Source organism: Bison bison, unplaced genomic scaffold (genome assembly GCF_000754665.1).
Source record: "Bison bison bison isolate TAMUID 2011002044 unplaced genomic scaffold, Bison_UMD1.0 scf7180017864330, whole genome shotgun sequence".
NCBI classification, from domain to species: Eukaryota; Metazoa; Chordata; class Mammalia; order Artiodactyla; family Bovidae; genus Bison; species Bison bison.
The window spans coordinates 12,985,179-13,002,419 of NW_011494902.1; the positions used below are offsets into that span (position 1 = coordinate 12,985,179).

Sequence of the window (17,241 nt, forward strand, 5' to 3'; positions counted from 1 at the left end):
ATATATGTAGAAGAATGTAAGCATCAATCAATGGATCAACAGTAGCTCTGGAGTGCCCACTCTGTGTTCCACACCACACTAGGGAGGGTTGGGAAGATAGAAGATGTATAAAGTTCTGCCAATGCAGAGCTACTAATCTGAAAGTGGACAGAGCACTTAGGAAAAAGAGCAAAGAACAATTAACTGTTAAACAGTACATGAAGGAAGAAGTAGAGTAAAATAGTTAAGTCTTCAATGAAAGGTGGGGAACCATGAGTGAGGCCTGGCAGGAAAGTTGGAATCTGAAGTCTCAGACCATAGGGCCCCAAGGCAGGTTATTGAACAGTTGAAGAATAGAAGTTTTGCTTTTGTTTTGCTTTCAATATCTCAATTTATTGAAAGGTCAAGTTTGAAATTGTTTTGGAGATGGAGAGGCTGAAGGAGGAGGCTTGCAGTAAGGCTGGAGAGCAGTTAGTTTTGTGTTGGTTGAGGAGCTCAGCAGGAAGAAGGGAATTGCCAGGGAAACTTTAAAGTGAGTCAGGTGTATTTGCTGATAGGTTTGATATGATGGATAAATGACCGGAAAGAGTCTGAGACAATGCCAGAATGTCCCATCTGTAGACAGAGTGATGATACCACTGATAGAAACTGGGTTATCATGAACTTTGAGCACCAACTCTGTGACAGGCACTGTTTTAGAAACTCAGGTGTGCTGTGCTGTGTTAAGCCACTTCAGTTGTGTCCAACTCTTTGCAATCCCATGGTCTGTTGCCTCCTGGGATCCTCTGTCCATGGGATTCTCCTGGCAAGAATACTGGAGTGGGTTGCTATACCCTACTCCAGGGATCTTCCCAACCCAGGGATCGAACCCACATCTCCTACAGGATGATTCTTTACCACTGAGCCACCAGGGAAGCCCCAATAAACTTAATACATATAATATAAATGGATAAATCAAACAAATACACATAATAAACAAGGAAATGCTACAGTATAGTACAAGATGATAGCTGCTGAGGAACTAGAAAAAATGGAGCAGAGTAAGGAGGGTCCAGGCTGCTACAGGGGTAATTGAGTCCAGTGGTTTGCAGTCAGTGAGAAAGAACTGACTACAGAGGGGAGATCTGAGAAAAGACTCGAGGGAGGGGAGGGAATTTGTCAGATGGATTTGCCTGGAATCAACGCATTCCAGGCGTAGAGAACATCTAGACTCTTAGTGTCTTTGAGCTACAGCAAAGCAAGGAGGCCAGTGTGACCTGAGTAGAGGGAGGGTGGGGAGAAGAGGAGAAGAGTCACCTAGCTGACAAGGCCATGTCACATACAGCCCTCTGAGGCCAATGTGAGCACTTGGTCTTCTACTGAGTTCAAAGAAACGGGGAACCAGTTGTAGAGTTTGGAGCAGGAATGACAAGAATTGATTTCAGTTTTAAAAGAATCACTGTGTTGAGGGTACATTCTAGGAGAATAGGATAACCAGATAGAAAACTATTTAACTTATACAGTTACCAATCTAATTAGAAAGAGTTATTTGTGGGTGGAAAGTTCTTTTCATGCATTTGCCTCTGATAGGTTAAAAGAATATAAAGAACTAGATTCCAGCCCCCTTCTTGGATATAAGTATCCCAAATAACTTAAGGCCTGTTAAGCTGCTGCTTTATCATCTTTAACATGGGAATAACATTTAACTTTATCTACCTTGTAGTGTGTTTGTGTGTGTGTGTGTGTTTGCACATGCCACATCTAAGGAGATGAAGAAAATGAAAGTCAAGATTATATACTGTTACTAGAGTTTGACATGGTTGGAAATTCAAGTGGAGAGTCCAGACTAGACACTTGATCTTGTGCTGAACCCAAATGAAAATAGAGACAGCACTAGATTCAGAACCACAAGACCTGAGTTTGCATCCTGAGTCCCTGACTCCTTAAACCTGTCACCTTGGGTAATACAGCTTCCTCGGTTTCCTCTTCTCTGTTAGAGGAGATTATAATACTGATACCTCAAAGGACTTAATCCACAGTCACATGTGAGTACAAGTCCAGTTATAAACTGTAAAGCACCAAACAAATGAAGCTCCCCAAAGCTCCTATTCCAACTGTACACAGCTCTACTCAGCCTGTTAAAAAATCATAATTAATCCTTCCATACAGATAGCTAACTTTAATTCTTCACGTTAACTGAAGATTAAGAATGATTAAGAAATAATTTCTTCCTCAGTGTCCCATATAACCAGTACCACCCATGTAACCAGGGTGGAGCAGCAGGAGGATTTAGCAGATCATTTTAGCAAGGGGTTAAGTAAAGGTGTGATACTAAAGAAGGAAGTGTCGATTTGGGAATCAGATTTTTGTAGAGTAAATATTCCAAACAATTAGAGTGGATACATTCACTGAAAGAATTCAGAGCCTGAAGAGACAGGATGGAATTAAATACCACACTGGTGACCAACACAGTAAGCGTCACTAACCAGAAAAGAGAAACAACACAGAAGATAAACAGATACAATAAGAAAGAATCATCAGCATGATGAAAATCTGAAGAGTATCATCAACTGGTATACGTTAATAAATAACTTCTGCTCAAAAAGGATCCAAACAAATTTCAATTAGTTGACATTTCACCAGAAATCCCCCTAATAATCACCCAGTTATCTAGTAACCACACTCTAGCACAGAGATAACTGAAGCTGCTAAAGAAAACATCACAATTCAAAAGTTCCTTGTGAATTATCAAAGGACAATAATGTCATATCCATTGTAATTTTAATATTATTTGTGTTGTTTGATTACTGCTAATCCACACATGATGATATAATGTGTTTTTCACCAGAGCAGTTGCTTAATCAGAACCTATACTGCCCAGGCCTTCTAAGTAAGGAAAGTATACAGGGAATAAAGGAAAATGACATATAAAACCGTGTTTCCAGTCTGTTAAGTACATATTTACCAAGCCATCTTGCAACATACCTAGCCAATAATTTCCATCTCCTCTCTAGAGCCCTTTTTTTTTTGTATCTTTTTAACTGACATTTTGGAATTCACCTGAAAACACCAACAATTTGCCAAGACAAAACTTGGCCTGTGGAGAAGACACCATATTCAGTACCAATCTGGAGAAAACCACGTACTCAGTTCTTTTATTCATTATGATCGTAATATTTATTTTAACCATTATCACAATTTGAAGATTATAATTCAGTCCTAAGAAAACTGGCCTCCAAGCAGTAAAGAGTTAAGACCAGAAAGTTCACCGCCTGGACCCTTTGGTCCATCTCCTGATTTCAGTCCCTCCTTCCCTGTGATACCACAAAATGAATAATGCCTTAGACATAGGTTTTGCAATGCTAATATTTGAACAGTAAAAGATACCTTAAGACCTTCATCAAGATTTTTTAAGGCGCCGTTTAATGTCAGTGTCAAGGTTCTGTGAGGAATAATTAATATAACAAAACAAGGCCTATGTGCCCATCGATTGCTAGGGGATTTATGCAGGTAACTCATTAATGCTTCAGGGGGTTCTGCATGTAAATCCCGAAGCCTTGATAGGGAAATGGGACCCAATGATTTTTCCCCCTATAAAAAACACAAACAATGACAAGTATAAAAGCAGATAACCTGAATATCTATACAAACAGCAATATGGCTTGTAAAAGTTTTCCATTTACATCCTGTCACCTCTTCTTTTCACATGTATAAAAGATGGGACAATTATTTCAACAAACCTACCCAGATAAATCAATGCAGTTTTGCTGTGGAAAGACTGGGTGTTTAAGGAATTTAATATTTCAGCATCACCAGATTATCACCAGGATCCATTTCGCTTTGCGGTCAAGGGCATGATTAGCGCTGTGACAGGATATTGGCCATTTTCGTAGGAAGATCTGCAAATCCTAGTAAACAAATACCAGTTGGAAAAATTAAGAACAAGTCTGTGGACTGGAATGCACCCTACTTGTAATGGGAACAAAAAGCTGGCAATCAAATCTAAAGAAAAAAGCTAAATCACAGCAGAATGACCTACTTTAAGGCATTTGCCAAAGAGGCAGTGTTTTTTAGACAGCTCTTCTGAAGTAGCGTCTTTCTGTCTATGCCATCTGCAGATTTATTACTGCCTGAGAAAAACAACCAAAAAAAAAAAAAAAGAGCTGTATTTGAATGATACTAGGAGCCTGGTCTGGGCTATAGGAAAGATTCCAGTATTGTGGGCACCACACCCACACCTACTGATGTGGTCCAAGGTTTTGCTTTAGAGGCACCTAATTAAGAAACCCTGACTCATTTACATGGAGACGTTTGATCTAAATTACACTCCAAACCGCACCAAATTGGGAGCATCTGTGAATGTGAAATGTTTGTTCCCTGTGACGGCTAGAACAGGGCCAGCTCTGGACGGCACATGTTCAAGTGACGAAAAATATTTCACATGTAACGTACTTCTGAGACCCACTTTTCCACTAATAATTCATAGTGATCCTAACCAGTATCTGTACTTCCACAATTATTTCAGGCTGTGAAAAATTATGTCACTTTTTTTTTCTGCAGCTAGAAAGAGGTAGAAGGCCACCTACTTTGTCTGTTGTCATCAATAAAAGGACTTAAGTGCAGCCAATAGCAAAAATGCAAAGCTGTATGGTGTAGAGGCTGCTCATTACATATATCTCTTAACTGGGGGTCCAGAAATGCAGAGCAGCAATCTAAAGGAATAAATCTCAAGGCTGACCCCCCTCTCATCACTGGCTTAATAACGTCTCTAGTTTTCCACTTGGCTTGTTGGTTCTCAGGAAAGTTTTGCTTCTCAAATCCTCTGAAGCTATCTTTGTGTTAGATGACACAGCCCATAAAAGCAAGAATATCGATAGATTAAAAGTCACATTGTCTGCAATTAAAGGGCATTCAGATACAGTCCATGTCACTTCCATCAGGTAAAATGTCTTAAGAAAATTAAAAGAAATTTTTCTGCCATTGGATGCTAAGAACAGTACTCAGCATATAATTCTCATGAAAGTATTGTATTTCAAGTACAAGCAATGGTGTTTTATAGATGCATTCAACTCTGTACTCACACTTGTGGCCAGTTTACCTTTTTAGACCGTATATCACTTATGTTTCAACTAGAGTCCAAGGAATAAGAAAGAAATTTCTATAAACATTAGAATTCATTTGTCTAAGAAGATACTATGCTGCATGGATCTGATGTAGCGTTTTTTGCAGTAGCTAGAGTGAGATTTGAATATATTAATAGTTCTAGCAGCAGAGCCCAGGGAGTCTAGTTAATAACTTATGCATGGATATATAGATATATTTCAGACAGAGGTAAGGTTTTCAGCTCTCATGTTGGTAATACTTAGAGGGATCGAATGAAAGGGGCTGTTCCCCCAGAGCCTTTGTTGTGGGCATGCATTGTGACAGTATGGAGCCAGAGTTCTTCTGGTTGTCTACACAGCCTGGATTCAATAAACTGTTATATATGCATATTATGACAATGTGGTCAAGGAAACCAGATTTTCTTACTCTACCTTCCAGTGCCTATATAGCTTAAATCTGGTGTTTATTTTTCTTGTCCCCATTCAATATGTAAACATATTCATAATTTAATACAGGTTATGTGCATTTTATAATTAACATTATGGACTTAGTTGGGAAAGCACTCAGACCACACTGTATGAAAAATATGTATCTTTTTCTATATTAGACTATATGGTTCAGTGTGAATCCTAAAGGTGGATAATCCCAGATTATCTTACTTTGCTGGGACTACTTTAACAAAATGCCACAGACTAGGCTGCTTAAACAACAGAAATGTATTGTCTCTCAATTATGAATGCTGTGAGAATCATTCCATCTGTTATGGAAGTGTGGGATCAAGGTGTCGGCAGGTTTACCTTCTTCTTAGGTCTCTGTCCTTGGACGGCAGAAGGCTGCCTTCTTACTGTGTCCTTACAGGCTCTTTTGTCTATGTGTGCACATCCCAACTGTCTTAGTCCCAGTTTCTTCTTCTTGTAAAGACATCAATCATATTGGATGAAGGCCCATCCCAACATTCTCATTTTAACTTAATTACTCAAAGCCCTATCTCCAAATATAGTCACATTATGAGGTACTGGGAGTTAACATTTCAACAGATGAATCGGGGTGTGTGTGGTGAGGGGTGGGTAGGAGATGTAATTCAGTCCATAACACAGTCCAAGAGAATACCCATATCCGGGCTACTGCAAATATGATTCTCAGCCACTTCTCCCATCAGGAAGAAACAAGGCTGACTTTCTAAGGTTTAGGGGAACGAGCAGCAGCAAGACTCTTCTCCTGCCTTCTGGCTAGACTGGAAGGAAGCAGCTTCAGAGTACAGTAAGTGTTACCACAGTGCCCGCCCGAGCTCCACCCCGCCTTCAGGGACCCCTGGTCTGGAGGCATAAGTGCCTCCCCTCCATTACTGCCGCCCTCCATTAGGAACAGATAATGCGAGAGATATCACTTTCACAATAAAATGTTGCACTTACACCACACCTTTCAACTCAGCATTTCCAAATGCTTTAAAAATCATTATTATTTTTATTATTTATCTGTAGAATCCCAGCAGTCTACTCAGCACTGGGAAATGCAGTCAAAGCCACAGAGCTATGGTCTCAGTTACACAACCTTAAACCAACGCTCAAGTTTCCCCTCTCGATGTGCCAGTAAAAAAATCTGAAGGTGGTTGGGTGTGTGTGTGTGTGTGCATATTCAGGGGGGAAAAAAAGGAGAAAGGAAACTTATCTGAGTTACCCTGCTAGCTGAAAAATTTAGAAAAGAGCCATTCAATAGTGTTGCTCTAATAAACTAAGAACCACACTAACAAAAAAAAAAGCAACAGAACCAACAGTTTTGAACCTAAGATTCAGAAAATGGAAATGAATTGCCCTAATCAAGGGCAACTACAGTAACACTTTTAAAGGGTTATTAAGCAATGCAGGAAGTAGAAATCAATCATGTTCTGCATATTGTTCACTGGTCATTATTTCCGAGGTCAAATCTGCTAGACATTCAATTGAATACAGTCTTTCATCAAGTTGAAAAGCCCTGGAGAAACTTTCATTGGCCACCCACATTTTCCAACAGGGCTGCTGCCTAATCCACCTCATTTTTGTTTCTGACTTTTTATCGTCATTGCATAGTGTATCTTTTCCTGCTGAAACAACACTTCTGCTTTATATGACTTCCACGGTGGTGCATATATGCTGGCCATTCTGGAGAATTCCATGTATAGAAGAGTCTGAAGGGTTGCAGTCCATGAGGTCGCAAACAATGACTGAGTGACTAGCACATGTACACATTCTTATAATGCTAGAACCTGGTCCAGTGTCTGGCACTTATGAAGTGAAGTGAAAGTGTTAGTTGCTCAGTCGGGTCTGACTCTTTGTGACCCCATGGACTGTAGCCCAACCAGACTTCTCTGTCCATGGAATTCTCCAGAGAAGAATACTGGAGTGGTAACCATTCCTTTCTCCAGGGGGTCTTTCCAACCCAGGGATCAAACCCAGGTCTCCTGCATTGCAGGTAGATTATTGCTTAGTAATTGTTTGTGAAATAAATGAACCAGAAATTCTCATAGTACTCTGAAAAGCTGTCTAAAAGTGTATTTGACATATTCTGCTTCTTCAATAAAGTTATAAGCTAAGACAGATCACAACAAAGAAGAGACAGTCCAGATACAGATTAAAAATATAATGAAATAAGGATCTAGATTGCTTTAAATCAAAACAACCAAATGCATTTGTAGAAAGTATATGTTGAAAGTTATCTTGCCTAGCCTTGAGTTTAGTCAGCAAAGGTTTTCTGAAAAAGTATGAGTTCAGGATTTTTTGTTATGGTGGGAAGGAGAAATCATAAACTGGTAAATGTTCTAGGATTGGGGGTGGGGCCTCTGGGGAACACTAAAAGTAAAAATAGATGTCAGTAATTGGACTTAAAATGTCAGGAGAGACAAGAGTCAGGGAGGTAGAGGAAAGTGAGATTACTAGGAGTGTTCTAATGAAGGGCTTTCAAAGAAGATAAACACCCCCAGGTAGAGAGAACTACTTTGAGGAGATTGTTAGTAACATAGGAATGTCATTAGTAACAGGATTGGGGATATGCTAAAGTAGGAATTCAGACAGTAGGAGCTGCCACAATGCAGCCAGAGTGAAGAGGATGTTTCTTGGGTCCTCTGCACTTGGTGCCAGCCACCACCCCCAGCAGTTCTGCATTATCCCCAGGCAGAAAGCTTAGAAAGGACCTAAACACACAGTATAATCACACGTCTTTGTCAGTCTACATGGGGAGTGAATCACAAAAGGGCATTTCCTGTGCTTAGGAAAAAGTACACAATATTTGTCTTTCACCGTCTCAAATTGGTAATGCAAAAAATACTACATATCCTTCTGTATTGGGCTATTTTGAGGCTTAAATAGCCCCAGCCCCTCGGAGCAAAGATGCTGCAAAGCAGAAGAAAATACGGGGCATCTTCCAAGAGAGTGGACTAAGTCACTGAGATGAGGCTGGCCTCATCTCAAAACCTACCAAAGAATAGTAGCACAGCTAGAAATGAGTTCAGAAGTGTGTGGCTTGGCTCAAGCTGCTCTATTGCATTTTGTATTTAGATGTCACATGTTTATATTCCAAAGTACAATGTCTCTTTAAAAATGTAACTGTTAAGACTAAAATCAGGAAGGAGTAAAGTGACTTCACAGAGAAAAACACAGGAAGTCTTTTTCTTGGGAGGAGGGGAAAGGAATTGATTTTGTTTCCAGTTCTGTGGAATTTCAATCTAATCAACACCTGGACCACTCCTTTTTAAAAAGAAAAAAAAGGAAATGAATTATTAAAAAAAAAATTTAATGTTTGAGCATGCAGAGGAGTCCTAACACACGTCTGGGAGTTTTAACAGAGAGGTCCAAAAGGCAAGTTGAGGTACAGCAGCAGTAGCAAGCATCTGACCTTTATTCTCATTTTCAAGAAAAAAAATGGTTTATAGGTTTTTGAGGTGTCATTGCTGGAAGGGAAGCTTGCCAAGCCTCTCATTTCGAAAATGAGCAAACCTGGGACTTTCCTAGGTTATCTAGCCAGTCTGCAGGTCCAGTAACCCAGATTGACCTTAGTGGTAAAAGGAAATTAGAAATATACTATGTCAAAGGCACTTAAGCTCCAACTGGCTGATTATTCTAGCTGGTTAAATACAGTTAAGGTTCCTAGATGTTCAGTCTCCAATGAAGGTAATTTCATCACAGCAGTCTCTTTTCTAGAAAATTGTCAGGACTTTCTCACTGTCTTAGCTCTACCTGGAACTCTAACCCTTACTTCCATGAATGAATGTGTCACTTCATCAGATGAATGAATTTTCTCGTCATCAGCTCCAACTGTACCTCCTGCGTCCCCCCTTTGCAAGGTATGGCCCACAGTCTTCTCTTCCTACTCAGGCTCCTCTCTATGTTCTCTGCTCATTCCAGATTCTACCACTTCTTTGAAGAATCTGACTCAGTGTCCAGATCTATTCAGATTTGCTTGATCACAGATCTGGCCCCATCTGAGGAGACCGTTCCCTACTCTCAGCTCACAGCCCTTTTTTTATATATATATATAATTCCATATATACATTTTTAATTGAAGGATTATTGCTTTACAGCATTGTGTTGGTTTCTGCCGAACGTGAATCAGCCATAGGTATGCCTGTGTCCCCTCCGTTTTGAACCGCCTTCCCACCTCCCTCCCCATTCCACCTGTCTAGGTTGTTACAACATGGAAACATACATTACCATATGTAAAATAAATACCCAATGGGAATTTGCTGTATAACTCAGGGAGCTCAAACTGAGGCTCTGTAACAGCCCTTTTTAGGAATAGTTGTGGGGGGTAATTTGACACATACATACAACACAGTGACTATAGAAAAGAAAATGTGCAGCTCTTCTTATTCTTTTCTGATTCTTGCAAAGTGTCTAGCATGAAGAGACATAATTTATTGAGCACTAACCACATGTCCCTCAATTTGCTGAATATTTAAAATATATCCTCTCAATTCAGCAACCATGTAAAGGAGGTATTGTTCTCCATTGATGTAGCCAATATCTAGCATCTAGAGGAACCGTGATGTTTTCCTAAATCACTCAACTAAAACGTAGTAGAGCCAGCATTTGAATACAAGTTTTTCTTAATCCAAAACCTTTATATCTAACCTCTATGCAAAACTGCCTCCCTTCTCAGAGTAACCTGCACATAAGTCACTAAATATTTGTGAATCTAATGAATGGGTAAATTAATAGATAATATGGAAACTGTCCCCTGCTCCAATCTGACTCAAAATCAAATATTGGTTCCTCTCAACAAACATGGTCACACAGATAGCACAAGGAAAGCAGAAATACTCTCAGAAGTTAACAATTAAGTTGTCAGTGGCAGCCTACCTGGAAGTGATATGACTCACAGGGAATAACGAGCCTCAGATCAAACTTGGCAAGTGTTTGCAACTTTAGAGCCTGCCACCTAAATACTCTACTCACCTCACCCCATATTTTCCCTTTACCCTTATTTTCTTACTCATTTTAAATGTATTTGAAACTTTTATATTGAATTCATTTTATACAGTAAAATACATTTATTTTATAAGGTGGAAGTGTAAATAAGTTTAATACATAATAAAATTAATTCATGAAATAAAATTGGTGCTCAAATTTAAAGAACAAGTTCAGAAATGTTCACTGGCTAGAAGTGGGTGGCTCATGGCCTCATGTATTATTTCATTCAAGCATAGGGCTGTAATTGCGATGTTGTGTTTTAGGAAAGATTTGAAATGTGTGGGTCTAGAATGTATTTAAAGATACAGTCTATCAGTACTAAAATCAGAAGAGTTTAAAGGCCAATGGAAGAGATATGGGATTTTCATAGAATTCTTTTCAAAGCTCACTAAACAGTACAAAGATCTCTGAATTTGAAAATTATTTTGTACTCAAATATCGTAACGTTTGCAAACTGATATTTTAAAACACAGAGGGGAGGGTTGACTAAGACTGAAAGATATGGTTTTCTTGAAGTTTTTTTGCTAAATGAATATCAAGACAGTAAAGAGAAGCTAATTTGATTGCAAATTCTGAGGCTACCAGATGGTATTTCTCTCTATTGCCATCACCAACCCTTAATTGTTATTTTCTAATGATAAGGGAGGCTGGGAACCACTGATCTACTTCAGTCATATCACATGAGTATCTCAAGTCTCATAAAGACATCCCTTGTCCAGATTTTTCCAGTTGTGGTAAAGAGCTGTGATGTTGAGGCGACTCTCGTGGGAACCAACTTACTTCTGCGACTGAACCATGCGAAGGAACTCAGAGAGAGGGAGAAAGTATTTCTTAATTGTCGTTGCCCTCTGCTCTGTGTGTGGATGTCTTTGTCTACTACAAATTCTCAAGGACCTCCAAAGAACAAGTCAAGCCTTTCCTTAGAGTGTTGAAAGGATGGGTATCTGGTTGGTTTAAACTGCAGGCATGTGTGTGACCAAATAAAGCAGATCCCTGAAGAGTCTTTTTCCAGATGTATATATGACATTTGTGCTTTATTTCGGCTCCATTTAGAGAGTGAAGGCCCTTCAAAAGTAATATAATCTGTGTAGAGTGAGGGTTTACTCTCAAGAAGCCAGATACTCAAGAAGCCAGATATCAATTCCCAGTTATATCAGTGAACTATACCTTCAGTTACTGATTTTAACTATAAGATGAAAAAATAAAAATGGACCCAACTTCATTTTTCAAAAAATATTGTGCAAATTTAACAAGCCCATTTCCCAATTCATGTGTTATGACATGCTACTATACATTTTCAATCAGAAAGTGTCTCAAGATTTATTCAGAGACTACAATTAGTTTCCTTTTTTATTTGCTCAGTCAATGAAATTATTAATCAAGAATGTTCTTTCCTCTCTGTTAAAGAATATTGACACCTATCTATTAAAGACAGAGGGTCAGTGTCTGAAGAAGAATTGGGGGAATATGTACAGTTTCTAAATTTGAATTTTCAAACATCTCTAAAGTCTTTAACAGGCATCATACAAATCCGAACTATTAAAAAAGAAACCCAGTCTAAATTTATTTTTACAAAGATTGAACATAAACGAACAAAACCAGTAACTTCAAATAACACTTCACTCTAAATTTAATTTGCTTTTATACAGGCCTATTACTCTCATTCATGTTAACATTCAATGTATGAGCTTTATCTTTTTGTGAAGTGTCCAACCTAACTAATTTTGGATATGAAGGCAGTGCTTACCTTGGTTTAGATGTGCATGAACACTGACTCCCCTTCAAACACAGTCCTTTTTCTCATCAGAGATGGCCGGGAGCAGTAGTATAGGATGAAGGAGATCCATCATGAAATGTCCAGTGTCAATGTGTTCTCCCAATTTACTTCCTGACCTTCAGCATGCAGCCACACTCCTGACCCTCATGAGATGGAGCCTTAAGGGGGAAATGGCACTGAGTACCAATTCTGCGTCCTGTTGTTCTGTGGTCTCAATTAAGTGCTAATTAATTACCACTGGCATCTTTGGCATTGCTTGTCAAATTGCATTTAGGAGTAGCTTTCCAGTGTTTAAATACCAGTAATCCAAAATCCACAGCAAAAAATCCCATGTGTTACTATGCCCCCCCCCATGTTTTTCCTTTTTAAAACTGATTTAAAATTCAACAGTTATGTCTATAACTGAAGGTAGCTTTCAAATACAACAAAGAGGAATTGGTATTGTCAATTTTGATTAATAGTACTTCATTAATAAACATCCTGTTATTCAGTCTCCACCTGCACTTGCTGATGTTGCCTGGAATCAATTAACTCATATAATTTGATTTATTTTACAAAGACATTTTGGGATGTGCTGGGCTGATGATAAAGGTCCTGTTTTAGCAGTTCTTGATTGCAAGTTAGATTGTACCTGAATGGATTTCTGTTTCTGCATGGATATGTATACACAAGTGTGTGTTTTGCAAGTGAGTTGGAAGAAAATGCTGAAGAAGTTTTGAATTAAAGAATTCACTTTAAAACATCATGGGGGTGGGGGTGGGGGTGGTTATCCTTCCTGAATATTCTGACTTGATCTGAAGACTTCCAAGAAATGCAGATCTTGAAATGTTAATCTTGTCTCTTAATGAAGCCATTTTACTTAGCAGATTAGTGAGTCCTCTTTAAAATCAAAGAACAAAACAGTGTCACAAAGCACCAAAAGTAAAACACCAGCTAGGGCTTAGATGTTAGAGCCAGATATTAGATTCAGCTTTATGTATAATTTTGTTTCACTTTGCTTTGTTAGAGGTTTAATTTCTTTTTCTCCTCTAAATATTTACAAGTCATGGTTTCCAGATCAATCCATTTGATCCCAATTATATACTCTATGAAAACATTACTTAGGCTTCTATAGGTTCTTGAATGCTAAAGTTTAGTACAAGTGACAAAGGCCAATTCAAACTGTTTAGGTAGAAAAGAGAATTTATTGGATTCACATGAATGTATGCTCAGTTGCTTCTGACTCTTTGTGGCCCCATGGACTGTAGCTCGCTAGGCTCCTCTCTTTGTCCCATGGGATTATCCGGCAAGAATACCCAAAAAATGCTCTTACCAAAAGAAAGAAAAAAGATGCATAGAAGGAAAAAAATCCCCTTGTCCACAACTGTAAATTGTAACTGCAACCTCTTATTTCCCCAACACAGCTGTCCTACCTCTGAGTATAATAGTATTTCAATCAATCAGAGAGGAAAATGAAGGCTAAGTCAGAGTAAGGAGCACTGTTGTCTATGAGTAAGAAAGGTTGCCTAGCTTTCTTTCCTGCTCTCTGGCAAAGAGGCCTCAAGGCCTATGATGCAAAGAGTGGCTTGTCATTTCCTCCTCCAGGGGATCTTCCCAACACAGGGAACAAAGCCACATCTCTTGCATCTCCTGTATTGGCAGGTGAATTCTTTACCACTGAGTCACCTGGGAAGCATTTATTGGATTACATAACTGAAAGTTCTAGGATGAGATATGACGCTGGGCATTACTAGATCCAAGTGCCAGTGTCTTGCAGAGAATTTGCCTCTTTCCATCTCTGTTCATCTTTAGGTTAGCGTCATTTGCACTTAAAATCTTTCCTCCTGGCAGCAAGATGGCAGCAACAGTATTGTATTGTATCAGCTTAGCATTCTCAGAGGCAAGTAAGCCTCACTTTTGCTGTGGGAATAGAAAATCCCCAGAACAATTCTCCTTGGCCTGGCTTGGATCCCACATTTATTCCATATTTGTTTTTCATCCATTCACTGTGGCAGAAGAAAAGGCATGGCTCTCATTAGCTGGACTTGGGACATAAGTCCACCTCTGGAGGCAGGGACTGGGTCAACTCCATTCAAACTGGGAGTGGAGTTGAGACTGGGAGTAGAGGACAGGCAGTTTTCCCCCAAAAATGCTCTTACTGAAAGAAAGAAAAAAGATGCATAAAAGGGAAAAAAATCTACTTGTGCACAACTGTAAATTGTAACTGCAACCTCTTATTTCCTCATCACAGCTATCCTACCTCTGAGTATAATAGTATTTCAATCAATCAGAGAGGAAAATGGAGGCTAAGTCAGAGTAAGGAGCACTGTTGTGTATGGGTAAGAAAGGTTGCCTAGCTTTCTTTCCTGCTCTCTGGCAAAGACACCTCAAGGCCTATGATGCAAAACTGAAGGAATATCCATCCATCCATCCATCCATCCATGCATTCCTTCATCCATGTAACACTGATGAGTCCCGACAGTGAGACAGGCCCTGAACTAGGCACTGAGGCTACAAAAATAAATAAGGTGGCTCCTTAAAGAGCCCCTATGTGGCAAAAGTAGTAATAATGTAGTCACAAGAGATAAGATTTTGGAGTTACATGAAGCTGGGTTTCAATCCCGGCTCTTTTACTAATTAGGTATGTGAGTATAGACAAAGTTTTCATTCCTTCTGTGTTTTAGTTTTTGTATCTAAAAATAGGTGTATTGTAAGAATTAAATGTGTAATATTTATAATTTGCTCAACATAAGACCAGGCACATAAGGTCATTGTTCAATAATTAATAGTCATTACTGTGTTTATCAAATGAGATAATGCAAACAAACCATTGTATGCAGTGCCTGGCACATAGTAAGTGCTCAGGAAATGGTAATTGGCAGCTATTATCATATGAAATAGAATTAGGGACTAAATCCAAAAGGAAACAAAATTTAAAAATCAAGAAATAGCTATTATGATAGATTTGGAAAAAGCGTTGAGAATTCATCCAGACCTACCCCATCTTCAGAGAAAACACGTTAGTCATTTTAGATTTAGTAGAATTTATCTTCTCTTCAGAAAAAGTGCTCCCCAAAGCAATTGTCTTCCTTTTTTGCTCTCATATTTCATCAGTTTACATAATATTTAATTAAATTACATAATTATAATAATAAGTACAACTGGCATAAACTTGTTTGGGGCTCTCTCCTGGGACTTCCCTCTAGTGGGAACAGATGTGCACAGTTGAGAGTCATTAACTAGCCGCAGACATTCAGTGTGTTCTGGGCATTGGTCAGTATATTTTACAGAGAAAATAGAGAGCTGGTTAAGTAGAAGTCAGCCACAAGAACCTTTGCAGTACTACAGTGGTCTTCTGCATACTCTTCATCTTAATGAATGCCACTGTTACTTAAAAGTGTACCCCATATCTACTTGTATTTAAAACTTCTATAAGCGATATAATCAGAACTTTATAGCCAGAATTTTAAGCCTGCCTTCTGGAATCAGTTTTCCTATAGTCACAACTATGTATTGGGCAAAAAAGCAGTGCTAATAGAAAATGGTAGAACATGAAGGATTAATACTTGGTACTGTTCTAAATCCATTCTAACTCTAATCTTAATAAATCTAAATTCATTTCTAAGAAAGAAAAAAATAGAAACTTGTCTCACACATTGAAATGACAATAACAATAAGGTAGAATCTAAAAGAAGATTCAAATATGCTTTTCACTTCTGCCTGTCCAAATGCAGGAAATTGAGAGATTATTCTTTTAATTTTTCATGATGATCTCATGAAGATTTTTGAAACTTATTTGTTTTTTGACTTGCAAACCTCAAAATCAGAGTGCAACAAAAGTGAGAAGCCTTGGAACATCTGTATTTTAAAACTGGCAGTTTGGGGGAGATTAATGACTCTGTTTAAAAGTAGTAGTCATTCAAAGCTAAAATCTAATGAAATTCTTATTTGTAATCAGGTACTCCTGCTGACTATTAGAAGTAGTTCAATCTGTGCCTCAGGAAGTTAAAATTTTATGATCAGAGTAGAAGCTATCGTTACTGCTGATTCTTGATCAACGGGATAGTGACAAGCCAAGTAAGCAGGGCCAGGGGTGGGGGGTGGGAGATGGGTCTTGGGGTAAGTGCTGGAGTGGCTTAGCCCCAAGCAAATAATTACAATATTAATAAATATCAATAGTGGACATTTTAAAGAAAGAAAGAAAAGAAAAGTTGTCATATAGGATTGGTCACATCCAGAAGACACATGCCTTTCTCTGGTTGTCTGTGAGGTAATTAAGAGTCCTGAGCGTATGTGCGTGTGCCGGCACACACACACAAACATACACACATACACACACACAAAATTAAAGGCATCTTTCAATCTTCGACTGTTTTAGACGACTTGGATTTTTCCCGGGTAATCACTGGCCACTTGGCAGACACTGACCTCATGTAGAATGGCTCCCTAGTGAGAGATGACTTGAACCAGATCAATTCCTTACATTTGGCAACCTCCAGGTCTCTGAATATTATGGAGATCAACAGATTTTACTACTTATTTATGTGAACTAGGTCATCTGTAGTCATTATAATTTCAGACATTTTGGTGTAAATAACAATTTAAAATTTTATTGCTACTTTTGGTGAAAGAAAGAGTCTGAGCCAAAGTACTTTTTTTTTTTTTCAGTTTTTTTAAACTCTATTTCTTGAAATAGTTACACAATCCAAATTGCATGCTCTGCTCTGTAAAAACTTTATATTAACAACCATTGATGCTGCTGCTGCTAAGTCATTTCAGTCATGTCCAACTCCCAGGCTCCCCCGTCCCTGGGATTCTCCAGGCAAGAACACCGGAGTGGGTTGCCATTTCCTTCTCCAATACATGAAAGTGAAAAGTGAAAGCAAAGTCGCTCAGTCGTGTCCGACCCTCAGCGACCCCATGGACTGCAGCCTTCCAGGCTCCTCTGTCCATGGGATGTCCAGGAAAGAGAACTGGAGGGGG

General features: G+C 38.8%; 1 protein-coding gene across 1 annotated transcript in view; it reads left to right on the forward strand.

Annotated features, from left to right (window-relative positions):
• Positions 1–17,241, forward strand: part of ARHGAP15 (Rho GTPase activating protein 15) — a 702,765-nt gene that overhangs the window by 655,527 nt on the left and 29,997 nt on the right. The window lies entirely within an intron of this gene.